At 43.3% G+C, this 23,788-nt stretch overlaps 1 pseudogene; it reads left to right on the forward strand.

Annotated features, from left to right (window-relative positions):
- Window positions 1–11,775: 11,775 nt before the first annotated feature.
- Window positions 11,776–21,247, forward strand: Magea10-ps5 (MAGE family member A10, pseudogene 5; annotated as a pseudogene).
- Window positions 21,248–23,788: the final 2,541 nt, after the last annotated feature.

Raw genomic sequence — 23,788 nt, forward strand, 5'->3', positions numbered from 1 at the left:
GCGCCATCTTGTAATGGCGGAAGCTATCCTGGCCTTCCACGTGGGGCGCAGTGGAAGCCAGCGCCATCTTGTGGTGGCGAATGTTAAAGCGGCCCTCTACAGGCCTTCCATCCGTGTCTGGAACATTTTTTCTGGCCTGTAGTAGGATTCTGTATTTCCTGTAATAGCTACTAACAAGCATCTCAAGTGGGATGGCGAGAAAACAAGAAGAGAGTCCAGAAGATAGAGGTCCACCGAAAAGGACAAAAGCATTTAGTCACACAGAAAGACAATCAAAAGATAAACAGACAAAAAAACAGAAGTGAGCACAAAAACAAAAAACAAATGGCTGCTGCGAGATCACCACAAAACTGAACTGATTTAGATGAGAGCTTCCCTGAGCTCACCAACAACAGATTAAGGAGAGCAGATTCCATATCACTCTTCCTTACCAAGGGGACACCAAAGACAGATGAGGGAGAGCGGATTCCACATCACTCTTCCTTCTGTCTACAAAGTACAACAAACACCCAACACAGAAGACTAACAAAATGACAAGAGAGACAAGGATGTCTAAAACTAGTCACCCTCTGTGACTATTCCACAAGAAACCAAAGCCAGATCACCCGGCAAGGTCTCTAATCTCCTCACTTAACAGTGAGGAGATAGGAGGCAACCAGTTCCTTCTGGGCCCCCTCCACCCTCAAGAGGTACCCCAGGGTTGGAGCCTGCAGTGCCGGACAAGTCTGTCCCCTGAAGTCTCGGGGGTCTTCACGGACCTCTGCGACAGCTGCCCAAGTTGTTCCTACCCGGAGACGACTGGAAACAAACCAACCCAAGTCGTTCCTACCCAGAGATGACTGGAAACAAACCGACCCAAGTTGTTCCTACCGGGAGACGACTGGAAACAGATAGACAGTGGACAAGCAGACCCAGACTGACAAATGCGGCACCGCTCACACAGAAACGCTCAGACAAACATCCAACTCACCTCCAAGGGGTCTTCGGGGTCTGGGGTGGTCACGAAGATCCTGGCCGAGCCCCCAAATGAAAGATCCCTGAAGAGAGACCCTTACTCAAGTCCCGGGAAATCCTGGACCCCAGACACAGGGAGACCATTTTGGATGTAATATGCAAAGGCGAGGTTTATTACAGAGATCTATTACGGAGATTTCCCAGCCGACACGTATCCCACACAGAAGACAGAGGTGTCTACCGAGTGCTCTCATTCTTTTTTTTTTTTTTTTTTTTTTTTTTTTGCATTAAAAACATTTATTTTAGAATTCCCCAGGATAGTTGCAATTTACCATAAAACCTACACATCATTTCCATATATTAGCATCTTACATAATCATTTGAAAATAATTAGGAGAAATTAACCTTTGGAAAAGAAAAAAGTTCTTTTTCCCTTCCCAGCTCCCGGTCCCACAATGACAACTCTGAAACTAATTATTTATTAACAATTTCTTAAGCCACAAACTTTGGCTCATTCCAGGACTAACTTATTTAACCCTTTCCAATATTCTGAGTCTTCTACATGGCTGTTTACTGCGCTTTCATCCCCTTTCTTACTATCTTCCTCAACATCTCCTTTAGCATCTGCCGCAGCGTCCCTCCCTTGGTCTCCTTTTATACACTATTTCCCAGAATCCTCTTTTCTTTTTTTTTTTTTTAGAGAATACTTTATTAGTTTTTGTAATCAAACCCACGTATATAAGACCTTACATATTTAATACAGTGTGTTACCCCTGTACAAATGGAAAAAACTTAAGTTCAACATTTCTAGACCAATATGGCTGTTAATTTCTGTACAGTGCCAACTCAACACAGTAAACGGGGATACTTTTTTCGAAAGTTGACAGCACAGGTAAAGTTTCAAAAAATTCAAATTATATATCTGTATATATATATTTATATTTATATAAAAAGACCAATAATAGCAGTGTGTTATGCATCAACAGCAGCAACAGCTTTTCCAGGTTCTGCAGTCATCTGAACAAAACTGTAGAGACATCCAGCACACTCCATTAAAAAAAAAAAGTAAAAAAACAAAACCCGAGAAAACAGCACAGTTCTGTTACTCTTGTGGTACCTGGCACCATTTTTTTTTTTAAAATTAGCTTCTCAATCATCATCTGGAAAGAAAACATTCTGAGCAACATCATTAAAAACAGCTCTGATAAAGCACGGTCACTACTACGTATCATAAAGCAGGTACAAGCTATTTTACATCCACAGAGGTATGATACAGTACTGTCCTACATCTATAATACTAGAGGATACAATTTAAAAGGCATTATTTGAGACTTGATTCTACTTTTCCAGCAGAGGGCCCAAAGGATGGTGTGACACAGCTTTGTAAAGAAACATACTATAGACAGGATTTCCTTTCACTAGTGGCACAGTTCTAAGGATTCATTCTCTCCATGAATGTCAGCTAAAACCGTTATTAAAAAAATGAAATATCCCTAGAACAAAACCGTATAACCACCGGATTCACATGAAGATGACCTAGTGGAGACAAGCTGGACCTCACCTTACCAACAAGCTATCAAATCTGTTATGTTTAAACAGTGAGACCTCCAAGGAAGGAGATGCCACGTAGTGCTTCAAAGCTTCGGACCACAATCAAACACAGCATCCTTTTCAACAGAAGCAGAAGCTCATCTGAATATGCTCATGGATGCTGACATCAACATTTAATCATCTCCTCACTCATCCAGGAAGAGGGGGAGATCAGTTACTACTGTACTTTATTGTGTTCAACCAAATCACCATGTTACAAAAATAGCAAGCTGCCATAATAAAAAATAAGGCTCCTCTATCCAGCACCAGATAGCATCATTTTACTTTCAAGCCTAGAAATTGCACACTTGTATATAAACCAATCGAAGATGAGGATTGAGAGTTCATCTTGGTGGATTTTTCCTTTGATGAATATGAAGTGTCCTTCCTTATCTTTTTTTATGACTTGTAATTGAAAATTGATTTTATTTGATATTAGAATGGCTACTCCAGCTTGCTTCTTCTGACCATTTGCTTGGAAAGTTGTTTTCCAGCCTTTCACTCTGAGGTAGTGTCTGTCTTTGTCTCTGAGGTGTGTTTCCTGTAGGCAGCAGAATGCAGGGTCCTCATTGCGTATCCAGTTTGTTAATCTATGTCTTTTTATTGGGGAGTTGAGGCCATTGATGTTGAGAGATATTAAGGAATAGTGATTATTGCTTCCTGTTATATTCATATTTGGATGTGAGGTTATGTTTGTGTGCTTTCATTCTCTTTGTTTTGTTGCCAAGACGATTAGTTTCTTGCTTATTCTAGGTTATAGCTTGCCTCCTTATGTTGGGCTTTACCATATATTATCCTTTGTAGTGCTGGATTTGTAGAAAGATATTGTGTAAATTTGGTTTTGTCATGGAATATCTTGGTTTCTCCATCTATGTTAATTGAGAGTTTTGCAGGATACAGTAACCTGGGCTGGCACTTGTGTTCTCTTAGGGTCTGTATGACATCTGTCCAGGATCTTCTGGCCTTCATAGTTTCTGGCGAAAAGACTGGTGTGATTCTGATAGGTCTGCCTTTATATGTTACTTGACCTTTTTCCCTTACTGCTTTTAATATTCTTTCTTTATTTTGTGCGTTTGGTGTTTTGACAATTATGTGACAGGAGGTGTTTCTTTTCTGGTCCAATCTATTTGGAGTTCTGTAGGCTTCTTGTATGCCTATGGGTATCTCTTTTTTTAGGTTAGGGAAGTTTTCTTCTATGATTTTGTTGAAGATATTTACTGGTCTTTTGAGCTGGGAGTCTTCATTCTCTTCTATACCTATTATCCTTAGGTTTGATCTTCTCATTGAGTCCTGGATTTCCTGTATGTTTTGGACCAGTAGTTTTTTCCGTTTTACATTATCTTTGACAGTTGAGTCAATGATTTCTATGGAATCTTCTGCTCCCGAGATTCTCTCTTCCATTTCTTGTATTCTGTTGGTGAAGCTTGTATCTACAGCTCCTTGTCTTTTCTTTTGATTTTCTATGTCCAGGGTTGTTTCCATGTGTTCTTTCTTGATTGCTTCTATTTCCATTTTTAATTCCTTCAACTGTTTGATTGTGTTTTCCTGGAATTCTTTCAGGGATTTTTGTGATTCCTCTCTGTAGGCTTCTACTTGTTCTCTAAGGGAGTTCTTCACGGCTTTCTTGAAGTCCTCCAGCATCATGATCAAATATGATTTTGAAACTAGGTCTTGCTTTTCTGGTGTGTTTGGATATTCCGTGTTTGCTTTGGTGGGAGAATTGGGCTCCAATGATGCCATGTAGTCTTGGTTTCTGTTGCTTGGGTTCCTGCGCTTGCCTCTCGCCATCAGATTATCTCTAGTGTTACTTTGTTATGCTATTTCTGACCGTGGCTAGACTGTCCTATAAGCCTGTGTGTCAGGAGTGCTGTAGACCTGTTTTCCTGTTTTCTTTCGAGTGCTCTCATTCTTAAGCCCAAAGTTGAGACATGGCTTTTGCTCCACTCACTGTCCAAAGAGGGACACGCCAGGAGTACACAGGGCACAGGAACTGCAGAGCAGCCTGGGACAGGAACCTTCCAGTCTCCATCTGGGCCCATACCTAAGGCTATCCCATAGCCTTTCATACCAAATTATGCCTGGAGAGAGCTTGTCCCATGAGTTCTCTCACTCCTAAGACCATGGGCTCAAAGGCCCACAGGCCCAGAGGAGGAATAAACTACACTCAGAGACAGCAAGACCAACTAACATCAGAGATAACTAGATGGATAGAGGCGCAGTGAAACTAACAGAAGTTATGAACCAAACAGATATCTGTAGAACATTAGCTTGTCTTTATTTTGATCATAATTCCTTTCTGAAGATTCTTAAAGTATTTATAGTCAAGATGGAACTTGGGAACAGATTACAGATATAATTACATTCGAGAATATTTATAGTAAAAGCCAGATTCCAGAAGAACAGGCCCAGAAAATCAAGCTACTTAGCATCCATTTGATGGTCCTGCCCCAAATAAGAGTAGACTTTTGTGAATAAGCCTGTACCCAACCTTCCACATCTGCATCCAGGGACTTAGGGAACGCAGAGCCAATGTGTGTGGTTCCACAGACTATAAGCTGCCTTAGTGATAAAATTCAAATAGGAGTTCCACCATATTTTTCCTCAACTAGCAACTTAGACCACTGAGAGAAATTCTGCAAAGATTCTAAACAAGAGACTGCCTCACAGTGCCTTTCAACTCCAGTTAAGAGATTAGGGCTGATTAGATAATCCTCTTTCCATGATAACTAGTACCTGAAGAATGCAGATTCATCTCTTGGCTCTGTGGAGGACTATGCTGTTCAGTTATAGGAATGAGCTGATGCCTCTCATTTCTAGAAACTATACTATACTTAGCTTCCATTTTTAAACATTCCATGAGGGTAGGCTCCTGATTAGCTCACAGAGTGAAAAAAACCCTAAGAGTGGAAGTTGGAAGCTCTGTCTCTGTGAAAACACACTACATATTATAGTTTGAGTAATATGACCTGCCCCCAAAAGGGACAGGTATTGTGGCAAGGAGCTACCACTGCTCCCTCTCAGAGGACTTTGTCCTTAGGTTTGTCAGAGGTTCCCAGAAATGCAGGATCCTGTGACAATTTTAGCTTGTATGGAAGGTGAGGAAGTGGGCACTTGGTAGGGAATCCAGAATCCACAGGCTCAGACAATTAAGCTACCTTTGTATCCTTTTGTTGTCCTGAGGCAAATGGAACCACTCAGTAGAATGAGACTGGGCCCCATTTTCCATATAGGATGACAAGGGAGACTGAGGTCTATTTAGTGAATTTCTTTGAGTTTGAAAGATTCTTCAGTGATAACATGAGCATATGAGTCCCTCCCCAGCCATTTATGCCTATGACATGGTGGCATTGGGGATGTTTTATGAGGTTCCTGAGTTTAAAGAAACCTCTGTGCTGACTTGTGAGATAGAAAACCTTGCCAGGCTTTCATATGTCATGAATTTGTGAAGTGATTGCAATTTTGTGAGCATCCTGGAAGGGACAATGTCTAGCTTTGCCAGTTGAGGCAAGAATTTTGTGTTCACTCTGAAACTTTTTAAGATAGGTGTTTCCTCTGAATAATAAAACTTCATCGCATTGGACTGACTAGCTTCCAGTCAGGTAACATTGTGGGAAAAACCTCCTTACTTCTAATTCTGAAGACTGCCTAAGGAAGCCATTGTCAAACATTTCCTGAGGAGTAGTTGTGGAATAGCTGTCTGTGTCAAATGACCAGCTAAGAGTGGCTTGTGGAAACACTGGTTGGATCAGACTGACACATATAATAGGTTATTAATCAGGCACCACTTTAGAGGATTCCATTAATGCAGGATCATGTGACATTTTCAATCTCACATAGAGTAGAAAGGTGGGTATTTAAAGGCAGACCCAGAAGCCACTCACAGGCACAAAAAGATTGATCTACTTTTGTACCGTCTGAGATCCCAAATCAAACGGGAGCCCCATTACTCAAAACAGCTTGGGGACCAATCTCCTTGTTGGTGAACAGGGGAGCCTGAGGAACTTTTTTTTTTATGTTTCCTGAGATTAAGGGATGCCTCAGTGAGGACTTGGCCATTTGAGTCCCTCCACAGTCATATATTTGGTAACATGGGTACTGAGGAAACATTTTTGAGTTTCGCGAGATCTAAGGGAACATCTGGGCTGATTTGTGAGATAGAGCGCCTCCCCAGGCTTTCATAGGTGGTGATCTTGTGCAATCAGCGCCATTTTGTCAGAGGCCTAGAAGGGTGGTCGCCTCGCTGTTACAGTTGAGGTAAGAATTTCAGGCTCGCTCTGAAACCTTCATGGACAGACAGTTCCTAAATAATAGTGCTTCACCCTTTTAGTCTGCTTAGTTCGCAGTCAGGTAACTTTGTGTGAACTAGCTCCTTACTCCTCGATTCTAGGGATGGTCTAAAGTCACTGGAAACTTTCCCTGAGGAAAAGCGATGGAATAGTTGGCCATTTCAAACAGGTAGCTAAGACTAGACTGTGAAAACAGTGGTTGGACCAAAGCCACCCAGATCATATGGTGTTAATAATATAACCTCACCAAACGGGGGCAGCAGCGTGGGAATAAACCCCTAGTCTACTTTATCCCGGACTCTGTCCTTGGGCACCATTTCTGATGTTCCCAGAAATGCCTGAGGATGTAAAGTGGAAGAGTAGGTTGTTTAAGGTGGATCCAAGAACCACAGGCTCAGACAAACTACTTTTGTATCATTTTGGGATCTGGAATTAAACGTGAGCCCCATTACCGGAAACAGCTTGGGCCCCAGTCTCCTTGTTGGTGAAGAGAAGAGCCTGAGGTCTGTTTTTAGACCTTTCCCGAGATTAAGGGATGCCTCAGTGAGGACTCAGCCATGTGAGTCCCTCTGCAGTCATATATTTCGTAACACGGGGACTGCGGGCACATTTTTGAGTTTCCTAAGTTTAAAGGAACCTCTGCGCTGATTTGTGAGACAGAGCACCTCCCCAGGCTTTCATAGGTGGTGATCTTGTGCACTCAGCGCCATTTTGTCAGACGCCTAGAAGGGTCGTCGCCTCGCAGTTACAGTTGGGGTAAGAATTTCAGGCTCACTCTGAAACCTTCATGGACAGAAAGATCCTAAATAATAGTGCTTCACCCCTTTAGTCTGCTTAGCTCCCAGTCAGGTAACTTTGTGTGAACTAGCTCCTTACTCCTGGATTCTAGAGATGGTCTAAAGTCACTGGAAACTTTCCCTGAGGAAAAGCGATGGAATAGTTGGCCATTTCAAACAGGTAGCTAAGACTAGACTGTGAAAACAGTGGTTGGACCAAAGTCACCCAGATCATATGGTGTTAAGAATATAACCTCACCAAATTGGGACAGCTGCGAGGGAATGAGCGCCTAACCCAGTTGTCCAGGACTGTCCTTGGGCACCATTTCCAGTGTTCCCAGAAATGCGTGACGGTGTGACATTTTTATTCAGATGCAAAGTGGATGTGTAGGTTATTTAAGCTGGATCCAAGGACCACAGGCCCTGACAAATGAGGTAGATGTTTGTCGTTTTCTGGTCCTGAAGCAAACAGAGCCCCATTCTCGAAAGACTCTTGTTCTGGTTTCCATATCCGAGGAGTCCGCAGGCTGAGGGCCATTTGCCGAGGTCCATTGAGTTTAAATGATGCTCGGTGCTGACCTGGTAGTATATGAGACACTCCACAGTCATCTATATCTAGCGACATAGGGGGCCGCGAGAACATTTTTGAGTTTCCTAAGTTTAAAGGAACCTCTGCGCTGATTTGTGAGATAGAGCGCCTCCCCAGGCTTTCATAGGTGGTGATCTTGTGCACTCAGCGCCATTTTGTCAGACGCCTAGAAGGGTGGTCGCCTCGCTGTTACAGTTGAGGTAAGAATTTCAGGCTCGCTCTCAAACCTTCATGGACAGACAGTTCCTAAATAATAGTGCTTCACCCTTTTAGTCTGCTTAGTTCGCAGTCAGGTAACTTTGTGTGAACTAGCTCCTTACTCCTGGATTCTAGAGATGGACTAAAGTCACTGGAAACTTTCCCTGAGGAAAAGCGATGGAATACTTGGCCATTTCATACAGGTAGCTAAGACTAGACGGTGAAAACAGTGGTTGGACCAAAGCCACCCAGATCATATGCTGTTAATAATATAACCTCACCAAACGGGGGCAGCAGCGTGGGAATGAACCCCTAGTCTACTTTATCCCGGACTCTGTCCTTGGGCACCATTTCTGATGTTCCCAGAAATGCTTGAGAATGTAAAGTGGAAGAGTAGGTTGTTTAAGGTGGATCCAAGAAGCACAGGCTCAGACAAACTACTTTTGTATCATTTTGGGATCTGGAATTAAACTTGAGCCCCATTACCGGAAACAGCTTGGGCCCCAGTCTCCTTGTTGGTGAAGAGAAGAGCCTGAGGACTGTTTTTTGACCTTTCCCGAGATTAAGGGATGCCCCAGTGAGGACTCGGCCATGTGAGTCCCTCTGCAGTCATATATTTCGTAACACGGGGACTGCGGGCACATTTTTGAGTTTCCTAAGTTTAAAGGAACTTCTGCGCTGATTTGTGAGTCAGAGCGCCTCCCCAGGCTTTCATAGGTGGTGATCTTGTGCACTCAGCGCCATTTTGTCAGACGCCTAGAAGGGTGGTCGCCTCGCTGTTACAGTTGAGGTAAGAATTTCAGGCTTGCTCTGAAACCTTCATGGACAGACTGTTCCTAAATAATAGTGCTTCACCCTTTTAGTCTGCTTAGTTCGCAGTCAGGTAACTTTGTGTGAACTAGCTCCTTACTCCTGGATTCTAGAGATGGTCTAAAGTCACTGGAAACTTTCCCTGAGGAAAAGCGATGGAATAGTTGGCCATTTCAAACAGGTAGCTAAGACTAGACTGTGAAAACATTGGTTGGACCAAAGTCACCCAGATCATATGCTGTTAAGAATATAATCTCACCCAACGGGGGCAGCAGCGTGGAAATAAACCCCTACTCTACTTTATCCCGGACTCTGTCCTTGGGCACCATTTCTGATGTTCCCAGAAATGCTTGAGGATGTAAAGTGGAAGAGTAGGTTGTTTAAGGTGGATCCAAGAACCACAGGCTCAGACAAACTACTTTTGTATCATTTTGGGATCTGGAATTAAAGGTGAGCCCCATTACCGGAAACAGTTTGGGCCCCAGTCTCCTTGTTGGTGAAGAGAAGAGCCTGAGGACTGTTTTTTGACCTTTCCCGAGATTAAGGGATACCCCAGTGAGGACTGGGCCATGTGAGTCCCTCTGCAGTCATATATTTCGTAACACGGGGACTGCGCGAACATTTTTGAGTTTCCTAAGGTTAAAGGAACCTCTGGGCTGATTTGTGAGACAGAGCGCCTCCCCAGGCTTTCATAGGTGGTGATCTGGTGCACTCAGCGCCATTTTGTCAGACGCCTAGAAGGGTGGTCGCCTCCCAGTTACAATTGAGGTAAGAATTTCAGGCTCACTCTGAAACCTTCATGGACAGAAAGATCCTAAATAATAGTGCTTCACCCCTTTAGTCTGCTTAGCTCCCAGTCAGGTAACTTTGTGTGAACTAGCTCCTTACTCCTGGATTCTAGAGATGGTCTAAAGTCACTGGAAACTTTCCCTGAGCAAAAGCGATGGAATAGTTGGCCATTTCAAACAGGTAGCTAAGACTAGACTGTGAAAACATTGGTTGGACCAAAGTCACCCAGATCATATGCTGTTAAGAATATAATCTCACCCAACGGGGGCAGCAGCGTGGAAATAAACCCCTACTCTACTTTATCCCGGACTCTGTCCTTGGGCACCATTTCTGATGTTCCCAGAAATGCTTGAGGATGTAAAGTGGAAGAGTAGGTTGTTTAAGGTGGATCCAAGAACCACAGGCTCAGACAAACTACTTTTGTATCATTTTGGGATCTGGAATTAAACGTGAGCCCCATAACGGGGAACAGCTTGTGCCCCAGTCTCCTTGTTGGTGAAGAGAAGAGCCTGAGGACTGTTTTTTGACCTTTCCCGTGATTAAGGGATGCCTCAGTGAGGACTCAGCCATGTGAGTCCCTCTGCAGTCATATATTTCGTAACTCGGGGACTGGGGGCACATTTTTGAGTTTCCTAAGTTTAAAGGAACCTCTGGGCTGATTTGTGAGACAGAGCGCCTCCCCAGGCTTTCATAGGTGGTGATCTGGTGCACTCAGCGCCATTTTGTCAGACGCCTAGAAGGGTGGTCGCCTCGCAGTTACAGTTGGGGTAAGAATTTCAGGCTCACTCTGAAACCTTCATGGACAGAAAGATCCTAAATAATAGTGCTTCACCCCTTTAGTCTGCTTAGCTCCCAGTCAGGTAACTTTGTGTGAACTAGCTCCTTACTCCTGGATTCTAGAGATGGTCTAAAGTCACTGGAAACTGTCCCTGAGGAAAAACGATGGAATAGTTGGCCATTTCAAACAGGTAGCTAAGACTAGACTGTGAAAACAGTGGTTGGACCAAAGTCACCCAGATCATATGGTGTTAAGAATATAACCTCACCAAATTAGGACAGCTGCGAGGGAATGAGCGCCTAACCCACTTGTCCAGGACTGTCCTTGGGCACCATTTCCAGTGTTCCCAGAAATGCGTGACGGTGTGACATTTTTATTCTGATGCAAAGTGGATGTGTAGGTTATTTGAGCTGGATCCAAGGACCACAGGCCCAGACAAGTGAGGTAGATGTTTGTCGTTTTGGGGTCCTGAAGCAAACGGAGCCCAATTCTCGAAAGACTCTTGTTCTGGTTTCCATATCCGAAGAGTCCGCAGGCTGAGGGCCATTTGCCGAGGTCCATTGAGTTTAAATGATGCTCGGTGCTGACCTGGTAGTATATGAGACACTCCACAGTCATCTATATCTAGCGATATAGGGGGCCGCGAGAACATTTTTGAGTTTCCTAAGTTTAAAGGAACTTCTGCGCTGATTTGTGAGTCAGAGCGCCTCCCCAGGCTTTCATAGGTGGTGATCTTGTGCACTCAGCGCCATTTTGTCAGACGCCTAGAAGGGTGGTCGCCTCGCTGTTACAGTTGAGGTAAGAATTTCAGGCTCGCTCTGAAACCTTCATGGACAGACAGTTCCTAAATAATAGTGCTTCACCCTTTTAGTTTGCTTAGTTCGCAGTCAGGTAACGTTGTGTGAACTAGCTCCTTACTCCTGGATTCTAGAGATGGTCTAAAGTCACTGGAAACTTTCCCTGAGGAAAAGCGATGGAATAGTTGGCCATTTCAAACAGGTAGCTAAGACTAGACTGTGAAAACAGTGGTTGGACCAAAGTCACCCAGATCATATGGTGTTAAGAATACAACCTCACCAAATTGGGACAGCTGCGAGGGAATGAGCGCCTAATCTACTTGTCCAGGACTGTCCTTGGGCACCATTTCCAGTGTTCCCAGAAATGCGTGACGGTGTGACATTTTTATTCTGATGCAAAGTGGATGTGTAGGTTATTTAAGCTGGATCCAAGGACCACAGGCCCCGACAAACGAGGTAGATGTTTGTCGTTTTGGGGTCCTGAAGCAAACGGAGCCCAATTCTCGAAAGACTCTTGTTCTGGTTTCCATATCCGAGGAGTCCGCAGGCTGAGGGCCTTTTGCTGAGGTCCATTGAGTTTCAAAGATGCCTCGGTGCTGACCTGGTAGTATATGAGACACTCCACAGTCATCTATATCTATCGACATAGGGGGCTGCGAGAACATTTTTGAGTTTCCTTAGTTTAAAGGAACCTCGGTGCTGACTTGTGGTATAGAGCGCCTCCCCAGGCTTTCATATCCGGAGACTTTGTGGACTCGGCGCCATTTTGTGAGATGCCTGGAAGGGAGGTCGCTTCTCTCTGCCAGTTGGTGTAAGAATTTCAGGCTCACTCCGTACCTTTCAGGAGAGAAGCTTCCCCAAATAATACAGCTGCATCTCTTTGGCCTCCCTAACCCCCAGTTGAGTAAGCTTGTGGGAATGAACTCCTTACTTCGGGTTTCTGGAGACTGTCTTTTCCTTTTTCTAACATTCCCGGAGGAATTCAGGTGGAATCTCGAGATGAGTGAAACGAGTAGCTTTGAACGGATTGTGGAAACATTGTTTTTTTGTTTTTTTTTAAGGGAACCACAAATGCTAATGTTTTAATGATGTAACCTGCACCAAACAGGGGCATGCTCGTGGGAATGAGATTCCTCTGAGACTCTTTGGTGCTATTTCAGAGGTACTCACAGATACAGGATCAGGTGACATTTTCCTTGTGAAGTTTACATGGGGAGTAAACGTTAGTGGGTTTCTGAAGCTGGATCCAGGATCCATAGGACCAGAGAATTAAGTTAGATTTGTATTCATTTGGGGTCTTGAAGCAAGCAGGCACTACTTATTGGAAAGAGCTGGACCTTCAGTTCTGTTATCAGTGAACTCTGAAACCTGAATTCCATTTTGTGAGATTTTGTTGAGTTTAAAGAGTGCTTCAGTGCTGACTTTAGCTAATGAGACAGATATCTACACCCATCTAATTGTGGTGACACCGGGAATTTGGGGATGTATTCTGAGGTTCTTTAATTTTATGAAAATTTCTGTGCTGACTTTTGAGATAGAGTGATTGTCCAGTCCTAAACATCTGGTGACTTTGTGGATGCAGCACCATATTGTGAGACAGCTGGATTGTTGGTGGCCTCGCTGTGCCTTTCCAGTTGAGGTAAGAAATCCCTCTGACTCCAAATCTACTCATGATACATTGATTACCCCACCCCAACAAACACAGCTTCCACACATGGTCTTGAGTTTGAAAGACAGACACCCCCTACCTTCCATACTGTGCCACTGGGGGATTTTTTCTCAGGTTTCTAGAACAATTTTGTACCAGAGATGACAGCTTAGGGTGGAGGAAAGCACACCTTCCACTCTGATGTTTCCAGAAATAATGCAATTCCATCCCTAATGTCAGCCTAGCTTCAAGTAGAGCTCACCTGTAGGAGTGAACCCTTTGTTCCATGATACCTGAGGACAAAGGAAAGACAATATTTTAAGTTGTTCTGTTAGAGAAGGAGGTGGAATAGTATACTGGGTGAAACATGTTCCCAGGATTGTAGTGTGAAAACCCTGCTTGGCGATGAGTGACCCCACAATTTATTGGATAGAAAATGTGAGCTACTTTAAACAAGGGAAAATTAATTGAAATAATCTTATTCCCTTCCTTCTCTTGGGACTATGGCAATAGTTACCAATTCAGAAATCAGACATCACAATCATTTTAAATAAAGATGCTAGATGAGAGTGGCTTTTGGAAGATTGTTTCTAGATGGGTAAGCCCAAACCACCTGGTTAACTTGTATCATTTTCAGGATCTTGAAACAAGTAGGGATGTTATCCAAGCTTCCGCATCTGCATACAAACAGTTCCCAGACTCTGAAACAACTTGTGAGATTCCTTGTAGCAATACAGCTACACCCTGCTTTCTGAATGTGGGTGAGAGCCTAGGGCAGGCAAAAAGTCTCCATCAGGACATAAGGACCAATAATAATGCCAATTTCACCCTTCAGTTAGCATTGCATGGAATGTAACAAGCTTTTAGCAGGAGATGCTTGCTGGGTCCAACTTTGTGGTCCACGAATACAGGCATAGTTAAGAAGTTCTCAGAAATAAGCTTAGCTCACATTCAGGGAGGAAGTTAGACCTGAGAGTGGACCATAAAAGCTCCAGTCCAGAGAAAGTGTCACATGCCATTGTTACTGGGCACTAAACATGGCCCCAGATGCAGAATTCAGCCTCTGCTCACTTTCAACAATGTAGAGGAGCAATGTTTAAGGTTACATGAGCCTCAGGGGTAAGTTCACATTCATGTTGCAGTAACTTCCCTGTCGGTGGATTGTTTAGGTCCCCGGCAGGCTAGAAACATGGTTCTCAACTTGTGGGACACAACCCTTTTGGGATTATATATCAAACACCCTTCATATCAGATATTTACATTAGGATTCACAACAGTTGTAAAAGTGCACTTATGGAGTAACAACCAAAATAATTTTAAAGTTGGGTGTCACTACCACATTAGGGAATGTATTAAGTGTCAGTATTAAGAAGATTAAAGAACACTCATCAAGAGAGTACCCAAATTGCTATTCAGTGGGTCCATCTGGAGGAATGACCCCTTCCATTCCTACTCTGGGATTCAATGTCTAAATTTTTAAAAAGATTTCTGAGAGGAGTGTGTTTTTCTGTTATTTGTAGAACCCTCACATAAGATAGAAAGGACCACTGGAGGCTTTTCAGATTCTTGCAGTAAATCCGGGTTGGTTGGTATGAGTGAGCACTTTCTCTTGCAAGAAATGACTTGGAGTCCTCCAAATAATTTTCTGCCATTTCTGGAAGTTACAGAATGCCATAGTTCTCACTGAAGGGGAAGAGGCCCTCCACATACTGCCACATCCTCATCCAGGTGCTCAGGGAGGTGTTATATCACAATTTTAGGATCCTGGAGGGCTGACACATGCTTTCAGTCAGAGTAAGTGTATAGTAGAGTGCAAAGACTCTTTCATAATTGGGGGGCCCAGAAAATGCAGGTCAAGCTCTGCTGTCTAGTAGACTCAAAATAGTACTTTCTTGCCTCCGACCAGCTGTCAGCAGTTGGTTACAGTGTCGATGCCATTTTTAGAGTTCCCTGGAGGAAGGAGGACTTGGTCCCTTTCTGACTCAAGTGTAAGTTGCTGGTGACCTACACATGCCCTGTACCATATAGACAGCCTCCATTTAATACAGTTGCATGCCTTTGACTAACCTGAAACAAACAAGAACCCTTATTTGTGGTCCCGTATTCCTGCCCCACTATTTCACCTACTTCCAAGGACTTGCAGTACACAGAACATTTTCTTTCTGGAGCTTAAAGGCTGCCGTACTTTTAGCTTTAATGGAATTCATGGTGGCCTATACTGCATCCTTTCTGTATAGGAGGGTCAAAGATAACGCAGGTGCACTGTTGTTTGTGTCCCTTACTAAAGAGTCCTGTAGTTTGAATCAAATAGGTGAGCAGGAAATCATAATTCCTCAAAGGCCAGGTAAAGACATAGTCCTCTTTCTTACAGTCTGGGTGAGAAGTAAGGGTGAATTGTAGATTAATTCAGCTATATACTTATTGTACACACCTGCAACGTATGGGATGACACCATGTAGAAATTAGCCTTTTCTGTTTTTTTTCACCTATTGAAATCTGGGAATCTTTAGTTAGAGAGACACTTCAATGGTTACCAGTACTTGCTGGTTTTGCAGGTTCGATTCATAGCCAGGAATGGTGCTTCACAACTCCATTTCCAAGGCAACAGGAGCCATTTTCAAGTTCATTTGTGTATGCGCCAGGAATATATGTGTTCTGTTTAAGTAAACTTTTTTAGGTCTAGTAGTGATGGGACTTGGAGGATTTGGAAGAGTGTAGGACATAAATCATGCTGGTAAATTTGGTAAGATAGAGCAGATCAGGACCCAGAGACACAGTGTCACACACCTGAGTCTTAGGTGACTCTCAGCTCCCTGACTGACTCATTGACAACACCCTTGTGGATAAAATAAAAAAGATTTCTGGAGTCATCAGATGAGGCCAGTACAATGTGAGGGTGAGAGCTCTGGTTTAACATCTGAAATCCTGCTTCAGATTTAGTCGCCCCAGATTAAACCAGCTCTACCTAATTAGTCTCAAGTCAACTAAGCAAGTACAATCAAGAGGAGTATGTTCCCAGTTAGACAAACATCCCAGCATAGTGGGGTATGTAAGTCCCACCCCTAGCTGAGGAGCTATAGGTAATTGATACCTACTGGGGAGATTTTGTTTTCCTTACGTTTGCAGATTCTTGTCAGTTGATCATACTTCAGTCGATGTCCACATGCCCAAGTGTATAAAGGTATTACAAATTTCACTAAATGTGCTAAAAACTATGAGAGTCCAGTATTTATAGGGACATGGAGGGTTTGGTAGAGTGTGTACAACATAAAAGCATGTCAGGAAGTCTGGTAACGTGCAACAGGTCAGGACATGTAGGCTCAGCGGGCACACACCTGAGGCTTAGTTGACTCTCAGCTTGCTAACAAACCCCTTACTTGGAACACAGGCCATGCTTCTCACACAGAAGAGAAATGATGTATAGTCATGTAGGTTAAAAAAGAATTCTGCATGTTAATGAGCTACCTGGAGGCCTGAAGGTTTTAGCCAATAAGCTTCCCATTTTGGAAATCCCACCTGCAAATAGTATTTAATATCAGGTACACCCTGAGAAGCAGGGTATAGTTTTAAGCATCCATTTTGTGTCATGACAATAAACAGTTTGGAACCACAGATTGTCTCTGTTTACCAAGAACTGCTGTGGGAAGCCATGGAGGCCTTCTACAGAGACCCAGCTTAATCTCCCTTAGAAGGCCTCTCTGTGCTCCCTGCCACAATTGCCACCATGCCAACCGCTGTCCATCTAAAGACTAACATACCCACTGGAACAATCTGGACCTCCACTTTACCCCAGCTCTTGGCTAGATGCTGTTCCCAGTCGCCAGGATCCCAGACTCCATTCTCAGCTCTTCTGTAATTCCCAGCATAGCTTGGAAATCTAAGAGCATGAGAACCCCACGGCCCTGAGCTCGATGAAAGATGAGGAACCCCCTTTACCAACTCTGGCTTTCCTACATCTCTGACTGTGGTTTTCCACCACCAGAACAGAGCCTAGGTGCTTCTGTCTGGCCTAGCACCAGCCCTGGCAGCAGGAGCATGGGATAAGCACAGTCAAACTCCCCTTTTCCAGCTCCCCAGTGACAGAGCTGACAAGGCCCTACAATACAATAGGAGAGATGTTGAATATGATTAAATTGTAATTTATGAAACTATACAAATTTCAAGAAAATATTTTAAACTTTCATGATGCTCTCTGTGTACTCCTGCAGATCCTTGTATTGAAGATGAAAGTTTTCAGTTAGTCTGAGGAACCCCAAATTAGTGCTTCCCCATATCAATTCTGTATCTAACATGGTGGAATTCATTCCTAGCAGTAAGGCTCTGTCCTCCAATGGGACTCTGAGTAACATCATTTTTGGAGCAATTGTAATAGACAGAGCCCAGTCTCCATGAAGTGATATGTGAAGACCCTGTGTGTAAACTGAAGAGATGTCCTATTAGATAATCCAGCAGGATCAGAACAATAGGGATTATAGTACACGTGACTAGGGTAGTCAAATGAGTGGCCTTCTTTGACCTCAGTAGATAGAAGGTCAGAACCTTATTCTGAGGTCCGTGGTAAAGAGGTCCTAGGAAAGAGAGTTAATCAAGGTAAAATCCAGGGTTCTCTATGGACAGCACACTTCAAATACTCCATATAATATCCAGCATTGCCATTGCTCTCATAGCTGCTCTCATAGGCAGTGTGAGACACAAACCACAGTTATGCATATACACTCCATTATCATTCTCTCTCTTTTCTAAGGAAGGTGAGCCTATCCACTGAAGGATATCAGAGCAGCAGTTGGAGTATCAGAAAATTATCAGAAGAGGTGTCCAGCATTTGTAAGCAGTCTAGGTAAGTTTGAGTTACCATGGTGAGACCTAAAGGAGAGAAAAAGAGCAATACCCTCCATAACACAGACTTTCCTAATACCTGCCAAACTCCCTAAATTTTTCCAGGAAAGCCTTCGGTATGTGAGTACTGTGACTGCCTGTCCTTTATGCTTCATGATTTGTTTGTGATTTATTTGCGAGATGAAGACTTTGAAGTCAGGTTGGCTGAGGAGTGATGTCAGGATGGGGAACAGAGAGAGGAGTCACAGGATTAGCTGTTATGTCAGACATGTATGTCTGGGGACTATGAGTCCACGGCACAGAATATACAAACTATAATATCTCAGTATGTTCTGTGGCCAATAATCAGGGGCATTAGGTGTCATGCTTACTTGTCCATTTGGCAGGAATGTGGATGTCTTTGGAAAGATGAGGTCTTGTGTTAATTGCACAAAAGTGAAGGTGCCAGGAAGAAGTCAGTAAATCAACCTCAAGTGGGTTTTGAAACCCCATTATCAGCCCAGATTCACTCAGGTCATATGACCAATCCAAGATAACCCACTCAGATGTAAAAGGATTTGTCATCTTCTCAGATATCAAGAAGGAATACAACTTGACCCGGGTGCATAGCCATTCTTAAAGACAGGTGTCCAAGAATCGTGCAAGTCCATGTAACATCCTCCAATATAGAAGTGAAGGAAACCTGTCACAGGCCCCCCAAACACTTCTCACACACCTGACATACACACTGCTGGAAGGGGATGTCTTGATACGCACTCTATCTTTTTTTCTGGTCACAGGTCTCAAGGAACTGAGATCCTGGGAAGGGGGAGTTTGACTGGAGATATCAGAGTGAATATCTCAAGAGGGCAAGGACTGAAGGTAAGGACTGAAGATTTCCTGCCATTTAAACAACATGGGGTTTGTCCTCTACCTGCCCTCCTGTAAGCTGTGAAGAAGCTCAGGGACCATAGACGATTTCTGTTACCTCTTCTTCTCTTCCCTCTGTATCACAGAAATAGGACCTTGGTTTAAATAACTTAGCCTCAGATCATAAGGTGAAGCAGTCCAGACCTTGTCACTTATCAAGGTGAGCATAGGGCAGGTCTCACACCTTAGGACACATGAACACCATTGAATTGTCCAATCTCTTGTAAGTTAGTCTGAATCTGTGCAGCCAGATGTGAAGTGCCATTCACGCATTATATTATGTTTCAAAATACTGGTCAGTTAAGATTTTTCAGTAGACTATCTGATTGGCAGGGTCTAGCACTTGCAAGGGAAACATGAGTAACCAGAAAGATCATAGAAGACACCACTTACTGGGGTATTGTTACCCCGCACCCCCACAGTAGACATTATCAGTACTGTTAATGAAAATTCAGTCACAAACTAGCAGTTTGAATCTGTGGAATGTGGTCAGCATGTCTTAATGATTTGAAACTCAAAGATATGAAAATCTTCCTCTGGGATAGTGTCCTCAGATCCTGTAACCGGGGCACAAGTATCTATCCTCAGAATTTATGGGGATGTAGATACTGCAAGTATATAACAATGGTTCAAACAGTTGAGAACATGAACACCCGACATTCTCTGGCATCAAATATTCTGGTGGTATCCCTGAGCTTATCTTCCCTCTGACTGCACCCCAAATAGGTTGTTCATTTTCTGTTTCTGTATTTCAAGGTTCTCAGACTGCTATGAGTCCTTGTAGCCTAGAGCACTATTCAGAGGTTTTGAATAACATGACTTTTCGCAGGTTGTTCGACTGTGACTGCAAATAGAATCCATAAACTCTCTCCACTTTCCCACCAGGTCTGTGTCCTCCTTGTTCTGATTAGGACAGTATCCAGCCTGTCTGTACCAAGGAAAACCACAATGGATGATGCCCATAACATCCAATACAGCAACCTCCAAGACAATGCTCAGGCCGAACAGGAGTTGGACAATGCCCAGGCTACCATGGCTGCAGCAGAGGAGGAAGAAGCCACCTCCACCTCAAAGGCCGAGTATGGTAGTGGAATACCAAGTCCTCTCCAGAGTCCTGAGAGAGCCTGCTCTCCCTCTGTGGCACTGGCCTCCATTCCTGTAGGCCCATCTGAGGAGGCTTCCATCAGACAATTAGAGGCGCTGGAAGACCCACTCTATTTGTTGCACAATGCACAGAACGTAAAGGTGTATGATTTGGTGGACTTTCTGCTTTTCAAATATCAAACGAAGGCATTCACTACCAAAGCAGAAATGCTGGAAACCATTGGTAGAGAGTATGATGAATATTATCCTCTGATCTTTAGTGAGGCCTCTGAGTGCATGAAGCTGGTCTTTGGCCTTGACATAGTAGAAGTGGACCCTTCTGTCCATTCCTATGTCCTTGTCACTGCCCTGGGCATCACCTATGATGGGATGCTGACTGATGTCCAGGGTATGCCCAAGACAGGTGTCCTCATAGTTGTACTGGGTGTCATTTTTATGAAGGGAAACTATGTCAGTGAGGACATTATCTGGGAAATGCTGAATAATATAGGGTTGTGTGGTGGGATGGATCCTTACATACATAGAGACCCCAGGAAGCTCATCTCTGAGGAGTTTGTCCAGGAAGGGTACCTGGAATACAGACAGGTGCCTAACAGTGATCCTCCTAGCCATGTGTTCCTGTGGGGCCCAAGGGCCTTTGCAGAAACCACCAAATTGAAAGTCTTGCAGTTTTTTGCTAGCATTACTAAGACTCATCCCAGAGCATACCCTGAAAAATATGCAGAAGCTCTGAGAGATGAGATAGACAGGGTCGAGGCCTGGATCTTCCAGCAGATGCTTCGACATCTCTGATCTGGGCACTGTCTAGTGCACTGGCAATTCATATCTAACATCAGGTCAGACAGAGTAGTCACTGATCCAGCTATTGTACCCTCAACTGGGAGCTGGTGGGAGGAGAGCATAAAGCTTTCTATGTTTATTCTATTTGGGTGACTTTAGGATTCTTGGCATTTCAAAATGTTAATACTCTTATTATAAGTTGCATTATGTTCAAGTTTAATCTTTTTGCAATGCATGCATTCTTGTTTTCCAGATTTGAAACTGCATGAGGATGACTTCTGTCTGTCTTTGTAAAATGTCCCAACCTACTAGTACACTGAAATTGGAATTAAGTTGGTAATGGAAAAAATCTCAGCTTTAACTTGCAAAACAAGAATAAAATAAAAATTTTGATTGTCTTATACTTTTTAGTCTCTCATTGTGGTTAACATATTAAAATTTAAACTAAAAATTATAAATTGAATTTCTATCACAAAACACTTCACTGTTCTTTGTAAAGTTGTGTGTTAGCAGTGGGATATTTCTAGAATTCAGATATTCCCTTATCTAATGAAAAGTGGCATACAGTTTAATCCAGAGCCATCATTTTTCTAGACATGTTTTGGGTAGGATCCACAGCTCTGTCAATACAGGTAGGGGTTCTTCAGATGACTAGCACTAGAATGGAAGGTTTGCAGTGCGATCTGCTGCAGCAAGCCCTCCCCCCCCCCACGTCAATGTTGAAAACCAAGGCATTTGGGGAGTCCTAGGCACTTAACAGCTCACAAGTTTTGTAAGTTCTAATCCACTCTATAAGTTCTTACATTTGTCAGTATCCAGTCAATCATGAGGTATGCATTTAGGAAAAGTATTCATCCACATATAAGCATGTAATAGTTGTTAAGTAAATGACAATAAAGCTAAAACCCACAAGTCCAGAACTTTTAGGTAAAGAGGGGTTCATACTTGAGGAGTGGGGTGTGGAATTGTATCAACATACTTGGGAACTGCAGGTATATTGGGAGTACTTGAGGACAGGGGTGGGAGAAATGGGGAAATGGAGGGAGAGAATGCAGAGAGTGACAGCTGGAATTGGGGAACATTTTTTTTGGAGGGATGAAAGCCCAGTTTATAGGAAACATTCTTAAGTCTATGACCTTTATTGTGGTGGTTGAAAAAGCTTGACTTATGGGAAATGGCACTTTAATAAGTGTGATATTGTTGGACTAGTGGTGGCCAAGGGAAACCTCACATCCTTCTTTGAAGTGGAGAGGTCTAAATAGGTAGAATAATGCAAATCAATCCATTCTTATCATCCTGTACAAAGCTTAAGTCCAAGTGGATCAAGGACCTCCACATCAAACCAGATACACTGGAAATTTTCCTGAATAGAACTCCAATGGCTTACGCTCTAATTTTAAGAATCAATATAAAACTGCAAAAAACTAACATAAGGCAAAGGACACTGTCATTACTACAAAAACAGCAACCAACAGATGTGGAAAAGATATTTACCAATCCTACATCTGATAGAGGGCTAATATCCAACATATACAAAGAACTCAAAGAGAGAACTCAGAGAGCCAGATAACCCTATCAAAAATGGGGTACAAAGCTAGACAAAAAATTCTCAGGTGAGGGATATCAAATGGCTGAGAAGCACCTAAAGATATGTTCAATATCCTTAGTCAGCAGGGAAATGCAAATCAAAACAACCCTGAGATTCCATTCTCATACCAGTCAGAATGGCTAAGATTGAAAACTCAGGTGAAAACTGATGCTGGTGATGATGTGGAAAAAGAGGAACACGCCTCCATTGATGGTGGGATTGCAAGCCAGTGCAACCAGTCTGGAAATCAGTCTGGCAGTTCCTCAGAAAATTGGACATTGTGCTACCTGAGAACATAGCTATAATATGCCTGGGCATATACCCAAAAGATACTCCAACATGCTCCAGCATGCAAGGATACATGCTCCACTATGTTCATAGCAGCCTTATTTATAATAGCCAGAAGCGGGAAAGAACCCAGATACCCCTCAACAGAGGAACGGATACAGAAAATGTGGTGCGTCTACACAATGGATTACTACTCAGCTCAAAAGCGATGACTTCATTAAATTCATAGGCAAATGGATGGAACTAGAAATTATCATCCTGAGTGAAGTAACCTAATAAAAAGTCCACATTTTATGTATTCACCGATAAGTTGATATTATTCCAAAAGCTCGAATTATCCAAGATGCAACCCACAGGCCACATGAAGCTCGAGAAGAATGACGATCAAAGTGAAGATGCTTCAGTTCTTCTTAAAAGGGGGAATAAATATATTAATAGGAAGGGATATGGAGACAAAGGTTGGAGCAGAGACTGAGAGATTGGCCAGTCAGGGCCTGCCCCACCTGGGGATCCAGCCCATATATATATATATATATATATATATATATATATATATATATATCCACCAAAACTTGACAATATTGATGAAGCTAAGGAGTACATGCTGACAGGAGCCTGATGTAGCTGTCTCCTGAGAGGCTCAGCCAGAGCATGTCCAATACAGAGGCAAATGCTAGCAGCAAACCATTGAACTGAAAACAGGGTCCCTGTTCGGGGAATTAGAGAAAGGACTGAAGGAGTTGAAGGGGCTTGCAATCCCATAAGAACAACAATACCAACCAACCAGAGCTCCCAGGGACTAAACCACTATCCATAGAGTACACCTGGATAGACCCATGGCTCCAACTGCATATGTAGCAGGTGATGACCTCCCTGGGCATCAGTGGGAGGAGAAACCCTTGCTCCTGCCAAGGCTGGACCCCCCATTGTAGTGGAATGCCAAGGTGGGGAGGCTGTAAATGGGATGGTTATTGAGTGAGAACCCCTTTAGAAGAAGAAGAGGGAGATGGGATAGGGGGCTTATGGCCAGAAAACTGGGGAAGGGAATAACATTTGAAATGTAAATTA

The sequence above is a fragment of the Rattus norvegicus genome, chromosome X, assembly GCF_036323735.1.
Source record: "Rattus norvegicus strain BN/NHsdMcwi chromosome X, GRCr8, whole genome shotgun sequence".
Lineage (NCBI taxonomy): Eukaryota > Metazoa > Chordata > Mammalia > Rodentia > Muridae > Rattus > Rattus norvegicus.